We start from the raw sequence: 20924 nt of genomic DNA, 5'->3' as shown, positions 1-20924 counted from the left end.
AAATCTATTTATTCTCACTACCATCCAACTTTTATTCTCACCTGCATTTTCTAGTAGAGAAAACTGAAACACAGAAAGGCTAAATACTTACCCAAGTTCACACAGTAAGTTTCAGAGCCATGGTTTGAATTCAAATATAAATTCTTGATATATTGTATAAGGCTTTATAATGTATAAATAAAAAACTAAAATCTATTTTTAAGGCAACTGACTTAGTTTCAGATACTCTAGTTAGCTATATCATAAAACTGTGATTTACCATTATTTATAACTATAAAACAATATTTTAGACAAGTATCACAACAAGAGGTTTTAATCACACAAAAGATGTTCTTGGACAGAAACTTGATGCCTATGATAGTAAGTATAAACCAAAGGTATCTGTGTAATCATATAAATAAAATTATGATGATTATTCAAGTTTACTTGAACTTCATATGAAATGTACAAAGCATTTGGAGAGGAAATAAAATGAAACATTATCACAACTCTGCTAGTAACCTGAAGCTAGTAAGTTTAAAAATGAAGGTACCAAAGAAGAATTTGATTTATTATATAATAGCTTCTAAATTGGTTAATAAATCAGCTTCTGACTGCCCTTATTCTAAATCTAGCCAAGGCCATCCACAGGAGCCTAAATGGTACATGCATTGGCTCAGAGTAAACAGGGTATCTGGTTGAGTGCATGGAACCCCCAGCTGTCTCTGGGAAGCCTTCCTCAATTAGGAAGTAGAGAGAAGACAACAGAGAAAAAATTATAATGATCTGTAGTACCTGATACTATCCCAAGGAAAAAACCTTGAATAATTATTGTTCTAACAAATAATAAGTAAATAAGGCTTTAATGTATATATTTTTTCTTATACCTTAATTAAATTCTTTACAAGTAAACTGCTGGCTACAGATCAGATGAGAGAATGATCTATTCAATTTTATGAAAACACTCAGGATTAAAACAGAGCAAGTCACTTTACTTATGTAAAACCATCCAGTTCTCTCCATGGAATTAGGACAAATGCCAAACTACTCGTTTTGGCTTTCAATGTTGTGACAAATTTGATCCTGCCTCTCTCTCCAGTCTCAATTCTGGACCTTTCACCCTACCCATCCTGCCTCAACCACATTCATTCCTTTTAGTTTCTACGTGTCTTGTCACAGGACATTTACATACGCCACTGCCTCTTCTAGTGCTCCTTCCTCCAGCTCTTCACAAGATTAGCTCCTTCTCATGCGGCAGGATTCAGCTCACCTGTGATCTCCCTGGAGAGTCCTTTCTTGAGTTCCCTAACCCTCTTTCATTACTCACTGCAGTGCTTTGTTTGAATTCTTTTTACACTCTTCAGAATTTGTAACTATTTAATTCAGTCTCATCTTCTACTGGAATGTAATTTCTATAGGCCAACTGTCAACTGTATCCCAGGTCCTTGCAGAACGTCTGGAACATGATGGAAACTCAATCAAAATGTGTTGACTGTAGAATGAATAAATGAAGAATAAATGAACTAGGTAGGCATGCTTATTATAATCATTTCTTTCCAGTCAATTTAGAGTTATTTCATGGTACCTAGTGCTTGTCTACAAACTGATTTAAAAACTTATTGATTCTTCAGTGCCTTTTTGTCTCCCCACTACTTAACTACACAGCCTTAAAAAGTCTAAGAATTGCTTATTTAGCTATCAAAAATTAATAAAAGGAGGAAGTTCTCAGAATCTAACCTGTAAGTAGGGACCAAGATCTAAACACAGAGAGATTTAGAAAATAAAAGCAAAAAAAGAAAAGAAAAAAAGTGTGGATATCAGAAATTGAATCTGAAAATAACTCATGCTAGAGTATTTGATCATTTACCACTCATTAAAGTCTGGCCCTTCCTAAAACATTTCTTATAATGACAATTCATTAAAGGCTTGGCTTAATATCAGAACATGTCTTTATGAAGGCAATTCTCTATTTTGTATAAAGACAAATCTCATTTTGAAGGGGATGGGAACACTGACCTACACATCAGCAATATTAATAAGATTCACAATAACAATAAACATAGAAGCTGATGTTGGTGCCACACAAGGTGGTTTAACAAGCATATTCTGATTCATTACTCATAATGACACTGGGATATGGGTGAGGAAGATGTTATTATTACCCTCATTTTACACATGAGCAAACTGAGAGCCAGAGAATGTGGGTGACTTGCCCAATCTTCAGTTTCAATATCTCTTGTTCTTTCCATTCATGCTCCATTGCCTCTTCCCTCCAAGGTTAATCCTTGGAGTGAACCACATACTGAGTATTCTTTTGAAATATAATTTTCAGAAGAAAATATTGGCACATATGACAACACAGATGAATCTCAAACTCATATATGAAATTCTAGAAAAGACAAAATAAGAGTGACAGAAAGAGCAGTGGTTGCCAGGGATTGTTCAAGGGATGGAATTGACTACCTTGACTACAAAGTGGCATGAGGAATGTTTTTGGGGTGATGAAAATGTTGTATATCTTGAATGCAGCACAGTTACTCAATTGCATATAATTTCTGGAATTCACAGAACTATAAACTCAAAATTCATGAATATTTTGTACACGATAAAGCTTGGAAAACATATTTATTATTTTCCCCCAATTATAAAAGAATAATTTTTCAATATAGAAAAATTTGAAAATTCATAAAAGTATAAAAACTTAAAAACTACCTATTATTCTCTTACCCATCAACAACTATTGATGTGATTTTTGGAAATTTCACATGTATTTTAAGAACCATAGAATCACACTTCATATATAGTTTAATATGATTACTACATCACAAATTGATCTCTGTGTTATCAAATAGTCTTAGAAAATTAAATGGTTAAAAAATATTAAATGGTTAGATAGGATTGTATTGTATTACTCAATGGAAGATAATCAGCTTGCTGCCATTGTCAATGTTATAAATAAATGCTATTATGGATATATAGTACTACATCATACATTTTTGTGCACATCTCTGATTATTTCCTCAAGATATAATTCAGGATGAAAGATGATTAGTTCATAAATCATGCTTATTTTTTCAGGCTCTTGATAGTTATTTCCAAATGGCTACCTAATAGTGTTGAACCATTTCACTTGCCCCTCAGCGAAGTATAAGAATGTCCTTATTAGTGAATCATTGAAAAAACTGGGCATACCATTAATTTAAATTACTTTTTGGCCACGTTGATCACAGAAAAGAAAGGTATGAAGTATATATTTTATAACTTATAAAGCTCCATTTTTCCTGTGGTCCTTTGTAATTCTTCTAGTAAATTGCTTCTTCTTTCCACGAGAGTTTTATTTTTTTTTACTAATTTATAAGAGCTTGTTTTATACTAAATCAATCCATTTTCTTGTGAGTTGCTAGCATTTTTGTAGTTTTCTGCTCATTTTTTAATTTTGTTTATGTTATTTTTGTTATTTAGAAGAAAATTTTAACATTTATACGTTCAGTCTAGAGGTCATTTCTTTTTTGTGGCACTCACCATGGATGTTACGCTAAAGAAAAGCCATCCCCAACTCAAGCTCAGATAAATAATCATCTATATATTCTTATGGCTGTGATATGGTTATTCAGCTGCTTTTAACACCATCTCTGCTCCATTCTCCTTCCTTACTGATCTCACTATTTTGCCTACTATCTATAAAAGTCTGTGTGTTTGTACGTCTGTGTGTGTACCTCAATCTCTCTTTCTCTTTCATTACATTTTAAATATTGGATGAAATTTCCTTGCTGATATTTGGCCAAACCACAATGTTATATTATTCTTCTTTATTATAGGCCCATCAAAATGTTGTGATAAAATTTCTTAAATAGTAATTATGAATACAGGGATCTTCTGCTCCATAATATAATCCACAATCTGTTCTAAATGAGGCCTATTTCTTCATATTTTCAAATAATATAAGGGGTTCTTCTTTCTACAGATACTATCTCCATAAATTAAAGATCCCAAATGCCTTGAAATCCCTGTCATCTCGATCTCTGATAGATTCAACACTGCCTTCTTGAATGTGACAGTGATCTCTGCCGCAAGTTGGCAAAAGCAATGAGTGAATTGTGTGCTATCTTACTGGACTGTTACCCAATAAATATAACATAGATTTCTGAGTTGGCGAGAATCTAAGCCACTAGATACTTTGAAGCTCAGAGTCAATACCTCGAACTAAGCTCTGGACTGGTAGCCAGAACATAGAGAATGTCTGTTTCTAGAGCTGTCCACCTGGTATCAAACCAGTTGGGGAAAAATCCAATTTGAAAACTCACTAACCCCTCACAATAGGAAAGATGGCAAGAGACAAATGGACAAAAAAGAAAGTCAAGAGGAACTCTTACCATAAACACAACTTCATAGGACCATATCTACCTAAATCCAAAACCCCTGCAATTATCAATTACAACAATTTTCAGCATGCTTAAACTATGCTTGTGACTCCCCAAGCATGCGCCTGGAGTCAAAACTTATTTGGGTCTTAGGTAGGAACTCTTGTAATGTCATCTTCTGTTGCCATCTTCCATATACTCTGGACGGCAAATTCCCAATCACCCTCAACTCCCCTTTACTTTCTTTCTCTTTATATAAATCTTGACAGCTGTCACTTCCAGTTCTGTTGTGGGGACAGAGAGGAAGGTGAAAAGCAGAAGCCATAGAGACATGATTACATAGAATGGGAATAGTGTGGAAGCCAAAGTAACTGAATTCGTGTCCAGGCTGTACCAGTAAGTAGCACTGTGAACTCTGTGAGGTCACCTTCCTCCTCTGGGTCTCAGGGTAATATATAAAATAAGAGTGATGTTAATGCTCTGTTGAGTTCTTTCCAGAGCTAATATTTTAGATTTTAAGACCAGTTTCATTGAGTCTTAGATTGTTTCCATCCAAATCCAGTGTGCCAAAAATAAGGCATTTTTAGCATTACCTATTTTGCATAGAAAGTGAATATTGCCCAATACTACAGAGTCCAAGGAGCAGCAAAGCCTAAGAAGCTAAACTTATTTAGAGCACTGTGAAATTACAGATGTAAGTGGAGTGTGTTGTGTGCATGCTACAGGAGTTTATGCTGTGGAACATCTGGGCCAGAAACACCTGAGCATATGCTTATCTTCAGGCAAAAGGAAAACATCAGCAAATTATAGATCTGCTTTGTTCTCTTTATTAAATTGGAAATAGAGTCATATTTCCAGTGTCATTAATATATAACACAAACATTATTTATTATTTGCTGAGGAATTACATATGTAATTCTTTAGGTGTAGAATTTATTTGGTGCCACACTTACAGCACGACCATGAATTTAAGATTTTAGTAAATTTATGAAGACGCCATTAAATATGATTTAATTAACCTTGACTGAACTAGCCGGACACATATGTTAATTCAACCGACTCCTTCCACATGTCTGCTGTATGTCCAGCACTATGCCAGGTGCTGAGGATATGAGATTAATTACATAGTCCTCCCAAGCATGGAATACCCACGCAAACCACCTGAGAAGATAGGAAGTTTGCATAGCATGTCAAGTGCTAAAGACAAGATTAGACTGGACACTCAACTTCCTAGATAAGCTGAAAACACAAATTCTTTAGCTAGTTGCTAAAGAAAGTTTAACCCTTTAAGCCTTACTTTGGAGCAGGGACTGAGTTACATATGGAAAATAAGGGAAGATTGTGAGGCCCAGCCCGTCCTCTATTGCCCCAAATCATGCAGTTCTGACATCAAACATGGACACTCTACCCAGTAAAGCAAAAGCTCCACAGGTAACCAGACTCATCCACACAAGAAGGCAGTTCAGGGCCAGGAGGATCGTGTGACTGGAACTTAACTCCTGGGGATTCTCACTTGTCACGCCCAGTTCTTCCCAATGGTGCACCTTAGTCTCCTGGACAGGAGTTCTAACAAATTTAATATCCTCCTCCTGAAGGCATTTCCAGAGGTACTTAGTCTTAAGGAAATCCAAATGCTTACTACAGAACAGGAACCAGAGAGCTGCTCCGAGGTGTGCTCACTACTCCCGGTCTAGATGGAGAGAGGCACTGAACGCAGCAGAGAGCACAGGAAGAGGAGCACCAGGAAGATACGCAGTTTCCCAGCTGCTTCTGGAAGCACAGAAATTTAGCAAAGTCAGCCATAGAAGTGAGAGAAAGACAGTCTAGATAGTGAGAATATCTCTGGTAAAGGCAAGAGGCCCATGGTACAATTTGAAGACAAGAAGTGGTTTCGTTTCGTGTGGCAGGAGAATAGGTTGGGTGGGTGGTAACAGTGGTTGATATGGTTGAGCTGTAGCGTAAAGTAGATGGAGTAGAGGATAGGGAGTCACTGAGGTTTTTAAATGTGGAGTAAATGTGATCGGAATTGCATTTTTAAAGAACTCTAATATCTGTATAGAAAATGGACTGGAGTGGAGCAAGATAAGAGAGAGGAAAGCAAACCCGGTCAATTGCAGAAAATGAATATTAATTCTACATTTTTCTAGTTATTGGAACCAAATTATTCTTTAACCTCTACATCCAAAGGTAGAATTTTCTCTTAGAGTCGAGGTCCATAAAACACTTCAAGCACATGTTTAACATTGCAAAACTTATTTTCTATGTTATGGACTTTTCTTAAAACTAATTTTAAAAAGTACTAAAATTCACACCAAAAAGACAAGAACAAAAAGATACAACTTCAAAGAAAAAAAGATTAAGTGCTGCCAGTTTCATGACCTTACACTGAGGTGAAAATCTATTCCTTTTGGTATAGCTTCTCCCCTTGTAGAAAGAACATCAAATAAAAATCTTATACTATAATTAATAACAAGTAAACAGGTTAAGTACTTAAGGAAGTACTTAAGACAAGCTCATCTGAGCACAACACAGTAACATGAAGCAATGAGTCCTGAAAACATGGAGTTTTGAAGATCCATTAACGGGGTTATAGACAACAAATTTGGCAATTGTGTCAACATAAACTCTGGTAAATTGGCTGAATAATTCCAATTATTGTAAACTTTTTCCTTGGAAAAAAAAAAAAGGTGACTTTTTTCTTATTTCTCTTTAATTTTCCAGATGGAAAAGCATATTACTTTGATCATTAATCTTCATCGGTTCCTTATTTTGATATGTCACTGAAGGACTCATATGCAAAAGACTCAAGAGTTCTACGAATGTTCAAAAGGAAGCTTCAGGCTTAGACGACACATTTCAGGAATTATTTTTAGAAACTAACATTTTTACATTTACTGGAACAGTTTACAATATATGTTGAAGGAAGTTTGCAATTAAAAATAGACAATGATACTTTGGGGAGAGGAAGTACTAGAAATCAAGAAAATATGAAAATGAAACGTAACAATAAAGCCTGCTTTCTCAAACTCACACACCTGGGTCCATACCAAAGCTCTCCTTGGCATCTTCCTCCACTCAACTTTACCTCTCGGCCTTTGCTTGTATTTGCTTCAAGGTATTTTAGGAGAAAACTAGAGCTTTTCCACTCCCAGGTAGAGGTGAGCGTACATACACTATGGATGCCTCAACTCAGGACACAGAGAACAATGCAGTATATAAAATTACTTTTCATTTGCTATTTGGGTTTTAAATGAAAAATTTGTCCTCTAGTGGATTTTTCTGCATTTACATGAGTTTCTAATGGGAAACCAGTAGTTTCCAAGAATTCTTCCTTTTATTTTTACCTTTCTTCCCCCTCAGGTTTGTTTGGTTTGCTTATAAATAGTAAGTCCAAGCACTGAACTGTACACTTTAAATTGATGACTCTTATGGCATGTAAATTATATTTCAATGCAACTGTTTTAAAAACAAAACAGATTAACACACATTCAGTAATAGTTCTGGATAATAATCCCATTTTCCTAATATTTCAACTATTTATTTGATAGAAATCATTTCAGGCTTCTTGGGGAGAGTCTATCTCTAATTACCCCTTTGATCTCCTCAGTATATTTATGACATACATTTGAAATAGTCATGTACATTTCTGCCAGCTCCAATACATACATTGATTTTTTTTAAAAGGTGATTATTTGCTTTTCCACTTACAGACATGAAAAATACTATTGCTCAGGGCTATGACTTTGCAAATTCTACTAATATATAACTTGTATGTTATAAAGTCTCGTGATTAGTATATTCAAAGGGGTTTCTTAATTTGCTGGCACAACAAACTTGGCTGTAGATTTTATTACTTTTATCCTTGTCTCTTCCAGAGGCTACTTTTCATTTTGTTTGTTTTGTTTACCGTTTTGGTATTCTTACTTGATTCCCTAAATACATGCTATTTTATCTTTCCAAATTGCTGTCCTTTCTCACCACAATTCATGTTGTAACTGAAATACGCAGTGTTCTCAAAGATTAAATTGATGGGAACAGCATATTAGATGAATTTTCCCGTTAGCTAAATAGCCCACATGGAAATGGCTGGCTGCGTGGCAAGGTACTCTCTCAAGAGGTTTTCTGCTATGAAAATTTTATAAGTTGTGAAGCTCTGATGTTAAATTTAACCTTAATTCCTGAAGATATATATTCAAAATAATTAAAACAAAAATTTCCATTCATCTTAACTGATATTTTAGAGAGACCACTGTTTACATTTCAGTCTTAAAAACAGCAGCAAACTGCCCATATTTGGTAATTTACATTTCAGTCTTAAAAACAGCAGCAAACTGCCCATATTTGGTAATTTGCACAAAAACAGAGTGGGGGTGGGCTAAAGAAAGGATGGGGTGGAGATAATAAAGTATACTAATAGCAATGTCTGAGTTTGTAAGTAATTCATAAAATATTATAAATGGTAGGAACTAGCTTATTTTGCCATAAAAAAACTTTAATTTACACTAGAATTATTCTGTTCACTGCAGTCCAGAGTTGTTAATAATAAAAATAGTAATACTTAACGAATTCTTACTCTGTAGCCAGGCATGATGCTAAGCAGTAACCATCCTTCTAACAACAGTGACATATACTCTTGGCTGGCTACCCAACTGCCATTCTCAAGCTCTTTCTTACTTGTCCTTCTCCTGCCAACAAAGCTAAAAAATAAGATGTTTACTTCCAAGTCTCCTTTAAAGTTAGTTCTGGTCAATAAGGGAAAGAAATGATGCAAGGATTTGGGGAAAGATCTTCCCTTCCTAAAAAATGGGAAAGGCACCCAAGCTCTCTTGCAGCTTTTGCTATGCTACTTACTGTTGTTCCGCTCAGTCCATAACTTTGGGATGGATGTTGTCATTGGAGGAGGTGATGCTGGGCTATAGCCATCATCTTGAAGACATGAGGGAGAGGCCAAGAGAAAGAGATGGCCCAGCAGATTGACACTTGGAAATGTTGAACCAACCTAGAGTCTACTGCCTCCAAGACTTCTGATTATACAAGAGAGTCCACTGCCTTTATTATGTAGGCAACTAATCTGTTTTCTTGTACTTGCTGCTCAGTGCTTCAATATGAATAGCTCTATGAAACAAATGCCAGAGGAAGAGACTGAAGGACAAAAAAGGCAACCTCCTCAGAGTCACAAAGCTAAGAAGTGGCAGAGAAAGGATTTCAACCCAGACACCACCATCGTGTTTCCAGCATTTGAAATGAAATCCCTACTCTACATTGTCTTTCATTTTCAAAAGAAATGGCATAGGATTAGAAAGTAGAGTTACTTCCCTTCCTTTCTTCATTCTTCTAATCTATTCCAATTCTACCTCTTCTAATCTTCTCCCCTTCCTCCGTGTGACATTCTGACATCTCTCCAAGTTTGGTCACTTATCCCATCCTAGAATTATGTTTGAAAATATTTTAACACCACATTATCTTTCAAGCCACTAGGCATATGACTTTCCTTAATGACTGCCCTAAACCAACATGTATGTTCCTTCATCCATGCATCCAAACATTTACCGAGCCTCTGCTATGTGCCAGGCACTGAGATAAGTAGCAAGGTAAAGACAAACAAGACCAATGTCTAACAGTTAAGACATGCATGTACTAATACAGGAAAATACCATATGTTAATATACTGTATAAATACTTTATGGTGAAAAGCACAATAATACAAACTAAGCAAGCTGCGATTTTACCAGTGAGGACTAAAACAACTGGCTCTGTCTGGAAGCATCTCCAAAGAGGATTCCTGAGCTGGACTCTTTCATATTCAAACATAATTAGTTTCTATACTCAAAAGTAGCTAGATAAGGCATTTGATGTCCATCTTATTTGTCATGTGTTCATTCATATTGAAATATAAAAAGATTATGAATATCACATATTTATCTTTTTATGCTTGCAAGAACCCAAATCAAGTATATTAAAGAGAATGTATCTAACTTTGACATGTAAAATAACACTTTTCAAAAAAAAAGCCCAAGAAAGCGAGACTCAAAATGTTTTTACATTTTGATTCTTATTCTGATAGTTTAATTAATTGTGTGAAGGTGTTACAACTTGATTTGTATAATAATCAAATGTACTAGCTTCAGAGAGCTTTATAAATACCATCTAGTTGGGTGGGGTGCTAATATCCTCATATGATTTACAAACATTTTGAGCACTTAAGGTAAATACAAAAAATACTGAAATTTCTATGTAAGCTGGATTTTAATGTTTACACACCACCCGTAGAGTTCAAAATGATTATAACAGCAATAAACATTTAGTTTTTAATTTGGGGATAGATATAACTCTGTCCTCTGATCACTGGCTTTGATTCTATCTTTTCATGATGATTTTAATGTACTATAGATCTTTTTTAGCTAACTCTTAGCTCCAAAATATTTTTCCCATGTATTATTTTTTAAGTTAAAGGGGCTTTTCAGACACACACCTAGAATATAGAATATTTTGAGCTAATGTGATTATGTGTACCCATTGTGTTCTCTGAATCTGCAGCAAAACATGACAATCTTTGAAGCAGATGTCTGAGGGATTGAAGAATGGAGTTAATAATATGACTACCACTGATAATAGATTTTTATTACATTTCATAGGTTGACTACATTTTTCTCATACCACTTCACTCATGTTTGTAGTTGCTGTCTTGTAAAATCTCAATTATTAATACTTTGGCATGACTTTTTAATATCCCATAAAATAGAGCTTCTTCTTCCATAAGAATATCTTCAATATTTTGTTACTATACTTGTTATGTTTTGATTATTTCCGAAATTCTATTCACTGAGCATATAGTATATCCAAGTTCTTTGTCTTTGAAGGACATTCTCCAAAACACCGGTATATAGTATCAATGGTTTCACAACCACGTAGAGAGGTTTTGTCAAAACTGCAGTGTTTCTATCTTAATCTTTATCTTTGTTATAAAAAATTTTGAAATGTTGAATAGGGTCAAGAACACTAACTTTGTAGTTAAGAGGGTAGAATCTTTATCTCACCTCTTCCATTTGTAACACTGGACTATACGTCATTCTCTCAGGATCTCCAGTTTCCTATTTCTCAAGAGAGTGGCCCGAGCTGGTCAATTTCTTGACAAAGTATTTCCAAAACCTTTTTTCACATGGCGACCACTCTTTCTGAAATGGCTTCCTTCCACCTGTCTTGGGCTGGGTTATTGCCCAAAACAAACCCTGAAACAAGGGTTTGAGTGCAAGTGGCTCATTTGGTAGTTATCTCAGGAGACACAGAGGGCAAGTGGGGAATTGAGACTGGGAAGGGGAAAAAGACAATGAGGGAGGTATTGCCCATAAGTGATCACAGTGGGCCTCTGGGGCTCCGTGACACCAGGATGCTTTGGGACAGATGTGGAACCTGCTCCTGGGAGTTATCTCATCCAGAGTCTCAAGGAGCCTGAGAATTTGTACATCAATGCCTGCTGCCTGTCTGTCATTGATTCAGGGCTACTAAGAGGAGAGGACACTAATTCACCAGCACTTCCAATTCTGCAGTGCTGGGTTCTAGCAGCCAGAGGAAGTTCTCAAGAAAACAGATGCAAATGCAAAGAAATTGTAATGCAAAGGAGTTGTAAGTTGGGCTTGGGACACTGAAATACCCCCGAAAAAATGTGGGTGGTACACCAACAGCCTATGTCACACCACCCTTTCCCAGCCCCCTCTCCTAATCTGTCTGGCAGACTCCTGGTCAAGTGTCACATCCTCTGTGCAGCTTTCCTTGACTCCCAGGCTCTGTCATACCACACTCTTCCATTACAGTAACAGTCACAGTGCATGTCTATCTCCCCATTAACTCTAAGTTCTATCTCCAGACTACCCCATCCCTACATCTACTTAATCAATGCTGTTGGATAAGCCTGTGGTTCTTTTGTAAAAATTCAGTGTTCACCAAACTGGCTCTTACTTCATTTTTCTAAGGAAATAAAGAGTGCAGAAATTACTGTAGTGTTTATTCCAAATCACCATCCCTATTTATGACTCTTAAACTATTTAGACATCTAAAATAGTGGAGTAGCTTCTGCTGACATTTTAATGTTGCTATCAAATTCATAACACCAAAAACTTAGTGAGCCATGGTGTTTGGAAATTCATGCAGCAGTACTCCAATGAGCATATATTGGATGCCTACTATCTTTAAGAAGATATGCTGCTTAAGCCTGTTTTCCATTATTCTTTACATTTTCATACATATATGTGAAAATAAATCTATGTTCATGTATATGAAAATAAATATGCATATTTATTTTAACCTGAGATACCTAATGTTTAAATTTTAATATTGAAATAAGATTATCAAAAAAATCAACCAAGCTAATTTGAGCACATTAACAAAGATAATATCCTCAGAATTACTTTTTTTTAAATTTTTTATTTATTTTTTATTTTTTTTAAGTTTTCTTTTTCTGATTGCCAGTTAAATACAGAGTTTTAATTTCATAGCTTAACAATGAAGGGTAATACATGAAGCCAATACATACACCTAGCATTTCAGTCTAAGCTTGTCCACATACATAGCTGAAATCAATTACAAGGTTTAGCCTAACAAACGCTAAGGGAACTTTTTTTTTAAAGTAATTTTTACAGGTATTAAATTTCACCTTGTACACTGAAGTCATCATACATACAGGGCAAAGTCAGATCTTTTATATTTGCATTTATTCATTTAACTTTTAGAACACTACTATAGTTGAATATTAAAAGAAAAACAATAGCAAGTAGTGAGCATATTACGATCATAGTCCTTCACTCATTCACGACTGCACATGAAACGCCAGCAGTGAAGTATCATTAACTGGCCTCATTAAGAGGTTTGACACTGAACACCACCTCTGGGATGATGTTCATCATCCTCATATGCTTCTCCATTGTAATGGCGCCATCTTTCTTGATTTGGGTCAAAGTCCACCAGTTCTACTTGATCCATTTCATCAGTCTCTTCTACTTCCTTCCTCTTGGGTAAGAGTTTTTCCAGCAAAGACAGTTTATCAGGAGAAAGAAAGCCGTTTTCAGGGAAATTTACCTTAAATTCGATGATTAGGCGACCCTTTTCATATGGTCTACGATCAATTGGCATGCCTTCATTTAGCACACACTTGATATCTCCATTCTTGACAATTTGACCTGGATGAGAGGTGATGACTATGGTTCGGTTGTCAAGAGTAGATATTGGCTTTTGGAAGCCACATAATACTTCAACCAGCTGTATGTCCATACACATAAAAAGGTCTTCTCCTCGTCGAGTAAAAACAGCATGGTCCTTCTGATCCAACACAATGATAATATCTCCTGGCTCTAGTCCTGGTTCTTGGTCTCCTTCACCATGGAATGTTATCTTCTGGCCATCTTTCATACCTTTGTCAATATGAACTTCTAGAATCTTCTTTTCTCGAACTATCTTTCTTCCATTGCAGCTTTTACATCTATCTTTAGGACTGATCCGTTCCCCGTGGCCCTGGCACTCCATGCATACAGACTGAATTTGCTGAACCATTCCAGGTCCTATCTGATGAATTCTTATTTGCATTCCAGTACCTCGGCAATTGGGACAGCACTCTACTGCTCCTTTCTTACCACCTCGGCCTTCACATTTGTCACAAATCACATTCTTTTGCAGAGCCAGTTTTCTTGTTGCACCATTATATAAATCTTCTAAGGTTACTGACAGCTGATGTACAACATTTTTATCTCTCCTTTCTCTTTGCATCCTTCCTCCTCCTCCAAAAAACATATCAAAGATGTCCATGGGGGAGCCAAAACCGCCACCAGCTCCACCCTCTTTAATTGCCTGTTCTCCTCCTTTGTCATATAGCTCCCTTTTCTTTGCATCAGAGAGTACTTCATAAGCTTGAGAAATCTGTTTAAACTTCTCTCCTTCATTTGGATTTTTATCAGGGTGGTACTTCAAGGCCAGTTTCCTATAAGCCTTTTTCAACTCTTCATGAGTGGCATTGGGTTTGACCCCCCAAACATCATAGTAAGTGGTTTCTTTCACCGTTTTCTACAGCCGGTGAGCGGGCTGAGGCCAAAGTGGAGGAGCGGGAAGGAGGGCGTAGCTGTGCGCAGCTTGGGCAGCCGCTGCTCCTCCGCCTCTCACCGAGCGTTCTGGAAAGTTCCCTCCTCAGAATTACTTTACACAGTAATTTAAGGGAGCTTGTCTGACAATTTATATTGAAGCTGTCTTTTCTGCTTATGTGAAGATGCATTTTCATGCACTATCAGTTTCTGTTACTGTATGTAAATAGTACATAGTCTTCAAAGTAGTTTTGTATTTTTCCACTGGTAGAACGTTGTCCTGTTCATTATTACTTTAGTTAATGGGGCTGCCTTTTAAAAAGATATATGCCAAACAACATCATTTCTTTTCACATTGGTCAGTTCTCAAGGCCAGCTTTTTCTCTGTTACGTTTTAAGAAAATGACTTCCCCACACCATAATATCTCTTACTTTATGGCCACCCTATGGATAAGAAAAAAATGAGTGAGAGCTCCAAATGTCATAAGATTCATGGCCTTTAAACTTATTACTCAGGTTTGACCTGTACACCCAGCAGCAGTATGTTCTATACAAGCAAGTTACTTAAAAAGCCCCATCCAGTCACTTTAACTGAGTCTTAAGCAATCTTGGCCTACTCAGAAAAACTTTTTCCAATTCCTTTCATCCCACTATTTGCTCATAGACAACCTGACCTGTATATGGTTCCATCACTCACCCATTCCATTCTCTTTCCCCTTCCTTTTTGGATATCAGTCAATTATTTCTTTGTTTCCAGTCTTTTCTTAATAATAGTTATGGTAGCCTTAAAATAGAGCACAGTGAGACTTGAGGACTTTGCTTAGGGAGAGCTAAAGTTTTACTTTTTTTTCCCCACCTGGGTTAATTAGATTTCTGTGAGTTCCCTGGTGGGTTGGTCCAACACATTATAATGAGCATTAATCTAAGGGTTATATATAAACCTTACTTGACATATCAGCAGGAGAAAGGAATACTAGCAAAAGTCAACCCAGACTGCTGATCAGTCATTTTGACACAGTTTAAACTGTGCCCTTTGGCGATAAAGTGTCTTTCAGAGAAAATACTAAAAGGAAAGAAATTAAGCAGCAATGTGCTTAATAAAATAAACTTAGTGGAAAAACACCACCATCAGTGTTTTGATTAAACTATATTACATACTAAAAATAAATAGTTAGTTTTGTAATAAATTGATGAAGCAAGCTTCTGAATGTATGTATCCATGACAACCCAGGTGTATATTTCTGAGCTCCAAATAACTATGCCACCAGAAATATGTAAATTATCTTAAAACTTATAATAAGATGAAATTATTTGTTTCCATAAATATCTGTTGGCTAATAGTTCAACAAAAACTTGACAACAAATCACAAATTATTTTGTTTTGAATATTATTCTTAGAGAAACTAGAAAAGCTGTTTATCATCATAATTATAATGAAGAGCAAAGTGTCAAGGGTCACATGCCCTTCAGTCTATTGTGAACTCAAAAAGGATACGAAAATAAGAGAAAATGTACATGCTACCTTGAATACCAGATGGAACTCCATTTGGAAGTCTAATAAGGTAACTTCCCTGGAGCTGATACACACCAGAGGTTAAATGACAATAGAAGAAAGAGTGAATGTGGGCATTCAGCCAAGGACTTCTGCTATTCTGTCCTTTATCCAGGAGGAATTATGAATTCCTTTAGATATGAGACTTTGAGAATGGATTCTGGAATACTTTGTGAGAAAACAGTAAATACCACACCACTGGATTACATTTACTCAGAGTGCCCTAGTAAACTGTTACAAAATCTGGAGTTGCCCTCCAGAAATAATCTGAAAAGAAAATATGGATAATATAAAGAATGGACAAAACAGGCGTTTCTAATGTCTATTGTCTCATGTGGAATCCTAATTTTTCTTCTGTATATTAAAAATGAAAAGTGTACTATCGCTAATCTACTATTGTAATTAAAAGTAACACACAGAAAAAAAATTAAAGGAAATAAGTCTTAAAACATGAAATTTAAATTCCAGATTAAAATTTTCCAGTACTTAAAATTGTCTTTTAACAAAGGGAAACTCTTGTAAAGGAATTAGAATCAAGGAGGGACTCCCAAAATATAAAATTAAACATTATAATTGCCCCCCATTACTAAACTATATTTTTCAGCTCATTAAGTTTGGTGAAAAATTCTGAACAACTAAGAAAAAGATCTGCCTAATAATATGGTTCTTTATTAAGTCATATGAAGACAGAGGGTGAAGTACTCTGTAATTCTAACTTAGGTATAAATTTACTCTTTGAGACAGACATACTTCTGCTATTTAGATCAATTCTCCACCTACAGATAAAATGAATTAATAAACACTTCTTATCCTTGTGTGTTTGGGAGAATGGGAGAAAATGTTACCAAACCAGTATCTTCTAGATACTTCCTTAGATGTTCCTTCATTTTTAAATGCACCTACACGGTGTCACTGTGGTATAAATCAGCTTTCACGAGCCTGCAGGTAAGGAGAACAATGGTGCTTCAGAATCATCGTGGTGCCATTTGCAGTTCTGGCCAAATCCCCCAGCTTGCCAGGCTGCAGTAACATTCCGGGAGCTCCCTCTGCACTCAGCGTAGAAAACAATCCACCAGAAGTCAAAGACAAAATTTTGAAACCTCCAGAAGCAACTTGTTCCAATCTGTTAGCCATTATCTTGAGAGTCTGTTTTCCTAACACTAACATTTTCCTGCCACATTGTCCTAAAAGGGTAAATGTCACTTCTGTCACATCAATTTCCGGGAGATCTAGCAGGTTTCTCTTAGAGCTCAATTGATGCTCCAGGGTGCACCTTAAATAACAGTAGTGGAGATTGGTTGTTTTGCCCTTACCTTTATCCTTCTTCCCCATTCTTGTGGATACACAACCATCTACCCTAGGGGCAATCAATTGCATGTGTTTCCTGTCCCTGTGTTGGTCCTGCTCAGCACCTGACTTATATGATCCCTGGAGGGCACTGCTGGTTGTAGAAAAGGAGGTGTATCCATGTCACCTTGAGAAACATGCTGCCTCCTGAAGATCTGTGAGCTGGTAGCCTTTTGCAATTTATTAATATAATCCTCCTGAGTGCTCCAGAACCTGTCACAGTGATTGGCTTAGGAATGAGCATGTGACCCAAACTCGGCCAACCAGAATTCCCCTTGAATTTGTCTTCCGAATCTACAGGAAAAGACCATCACTATTTGCCACCTAAACTGATAAGATGTGTGTCTGGGGCTGCTGGATGTCACCTTGTTACCTCAAAAAGAAACTTATCTGAGAATGAAGCTATGTAGGAGCAAGTGGAACCGAGAGCCCTGACCACAGTGCTTGAGCCCCGGAATCTAACCTTGCCCAGAACCAGTAACACCAACTTGGTCTTCCTAGTCTGGAATTCACCAAATGTTCCCTTTTTTGCGTCAGTTAGTTTGAGTAGGGTTTTTGTCACTGGCAACCTAAGGATAAAGGATACAATATTTTCATCAAGGAAGTGGCTCCATGGATTTCTTATTTAGTATTCGATGTAGTTAGAGACAAGAAATCCTTTTTCTTGTAAAATGCTGTAAGATTACAAATACAGCAAAAGTTTCCCTCGGTCACCCAGCACCCTCCACATCCATTTATCAGTTTAGTTTGTATCCCCAGAACTACTTTTTCTTCATGTTTGCAAGAGAAGGTGGAGAGGGGGGTAAATATACAGATGTATGTATCAATGGGTAGATAGCCTGATCTACAGAATGAGGTATAAAAATTATAGATGAGTGGGTGTGTAGGTAAATGAATAGAGTTATTTTAAATATGATTTAGAAATAATTGAATCATCTTACATATGGTTGTATATTTTTGTGTCTCGCTCTATTTGCTTATCAATATGTTATAGTGCTCCTTAAAATGTCAGCATATATTGGTCCATCTCTTTTTAAATGCTAAATATCTTTATTGGGTGGATATGTCATTATTTTTCTATCCATTTCCCTATTGATAGACATTTGGATTGGTTTCTTTTTTTACAAATGATTCTATACAATGAACATCCAACTCCACGTCTTTCAAACTCAGCTCCTGAATTGTATATGCCTGGGACAGTATTGCTGGTTGTAGGAAACGAGGCAACACCTATGTCCTTGACACCTTGAAAAAACATGCTTTCTCCTGAAGATCTCAATAGCTGGTCACCTTTCATAATTTACTAATAGTCCCTCATTGAACAAATATTTGTCAAAATACTATGCAAAGCACTATCCCTAATCTGCAGATAGAAAAATTGAATGAACTTCTTGCCTTTAAGGAGTTCACAATTTATTTACTGACACACACCTATCACTAAACATGTGTCTCCCCCCCACTAAACACACACACACACACACACACACACACAAAGTCAGGATAATAGAATTTGTACTGGCTGAGAAAAGTTTAATAGAAATCAAACTCAACTGTTCATCATCATAAGGAAACTCTGGCCCAAAGATTCTTGAAGTCCTATGCAGACCACTGGACAGAAATCCTCAAAAGATCTGTGCTGGGTACTGAGCAATTCTTTTAAACCAATCCCCCGTCTGAATGGAAATCAGGTTAAGATAGTGTTTTGAAATTCTGCCTGTTTCAAGTCCTCTAATCACATAACAGACTGAAGAAATAACTATTTGCTGCCAACTCTGCTGATTCAAGGCCTCACTAATAGAAAATGCTGCCTCTGGACAAAGGTACGCATATGACTCATATCTCAGACCTGCTGGAAGGAGCAGCGATACTGTAGACAAGGGCCTCACAAGGTGTACCGATTATGTGGCACTTTCCAACCAACAATTCATTTTCCAGGATCTAGAAATATTCTCCCCTCCTCTCTACCTTGACAAAAATCTACCCAGCTCAAGAGCCACCTCACCAAGAGAGATCCAGCCAGCAAGGCTCCCTCCTTCCTCTCTTGGTAATATATCTAGTTTGATATTTAATTACAGTTTCTCAAATGGGGTTTACATGGAGTGGTGTGACAGGATTTTTTGATGTTTAAAAAAAATCTTCTCATATTATTATGACACACTTTTTGTCCCACTGGAGCAAAACTACCTTCTTTTTCTTGAGTCCTAAGGAAATAAAAAATTCCACAGAACAAAATTTTCAAATCCACCAAAGTTAACAGACAATAGTTAAAATATTAAAACATGTAAATAATTCTCTAATTATTAGAAGAATATTTCTAAAACAAATTATATGTTTGCCTAGATTTTTACAAATAACATTGAAAATAATTTACATTTTCTTAACACCCTGGGATATATAATGGATATCATTACTATGTGATATGCTGTGATAATGCTCTCAGATACATCTGAGGTATATTGGATGTTGTTTTGAAATGCTTTGCTTTTTGAGATTATATTTTAGATTTTTATGTGTTTTTAATCTCCTCTCTTGTCTTCAGCCAACTGCTCACAGAATTCTCCAGAGTAGAATACATAGCTGGCACATGGTACAGTAGTGCCTGGGAAGATCTTAGGAATTTTATACCCAGCCAACCAATCATTTGAGTATAAAGGCCACAGAAAAGCATTTTTGAACATACATTAACAAGAACTCAGGGAATAATGTTCCAAGAAAGCTTTCTTGAAGGAGTTCGAAATTTCTCAAAAGTCATAGGAAGAATTTCAGCAGAGGGAGAGAAAAATAGAGTAAGAACAGCAAATGGCAGTGCCTATTGAAGCTGTCTAATGCTAGGATAAGGAAAAAAATAAGTAAACCTATGGCCATTATAGTAATAGAATCATAAAATGGAGAGATAGTATAATTACCAAAATTTAAATGAAGGACAAAGTGATGGTAGTGGATGTATACTGATATCCTCTCTTTTAGGGGTAGGGATTCAAAAGGCATCATATATGGCTGATCGAATAACAGAAATAGAAATATATTCAAAGATATAAACGAAAAGATCAGAACTAATAAAATTTAAGCAGCCAAAATTGTGAAGGGAAAGATAGGAGGGAAGGCAAATGAGAGAAATTGAAAATTCTAATTAAAACACTGCATAGATAGGAGAGTCAATACATTTTGTCCAAATAAATAGGAGAGGAACATATGCCACAAAGCATAATAACAGAATTAGGTCAAACAAATTGGTCTTATAGATGATTGTAAAAGGATATCTTTATCCATTGGGAAAAAAGATATTTTTGAGAGAAAAACATAACTATATGTTGTACACTAGGATGATGATTACAAGTTCAACCCACTGTAAATTTAACAATTATGATATCTGTGAATACAATTTAGTACTAAACTTCATAAAGCAAAGACTACAGGAAATATGAGTAGATATAGATAGAATCACATCAGTCACATCAGGGTATTTTATTTCTTCTTTTCCAGCCCACGATAGTGCAAGTGGAGCAGAAATAATCAAGGCCATCTTGTACCTAAAGAACAAAATGGGTAATTGATATTATAAATATCTATCACCTACAAACCAAGACACTAAGTTGTTTTGGAGTAATGATGGAATATCCA

At 36.1% G+C, this 20924-nt stretch overlaps 1 protein-coding gene and 1 pseudogene across 6 annotated transcripts in view; both read right to left on the bottom strand.

Moving 5' to 3' along the window:
- Positions 1-20924, bottom strand: part of TRPM3 (transient receptor potential cation channel subfamily M member 3) — a 797388-nt gene that overhangs the window by 514917 nt on the left and 261547 nt on the right. The gene's annotated exons all lie outside the window — the stretch shown is intronic.
- LOC138387213 (dnaJ homolog subfamily A member 1 pseudogene) lies at positions 12862-14255 on the bottom strand (annotated as a pseudogene).

Source organism: Eulemur rufifrons, chromosome 7, assembly GCF_041146395.1.
Source record: "Eulemur rufifrons isolate Redbay chromosome 7, OSU_ERuf_1, whole genome shotgun sequence".
NCBI lineage: Eukaryota > Metazoa > Chordata > Mammalia > Primates > Lemuridae > Eulemur > Eulemur rufifrons.
The sequence above is the reverse complement of the archived record's forward strand: the minus strand, read 5'-3'. Positions and strand labels throughout refer to the sequence as shown.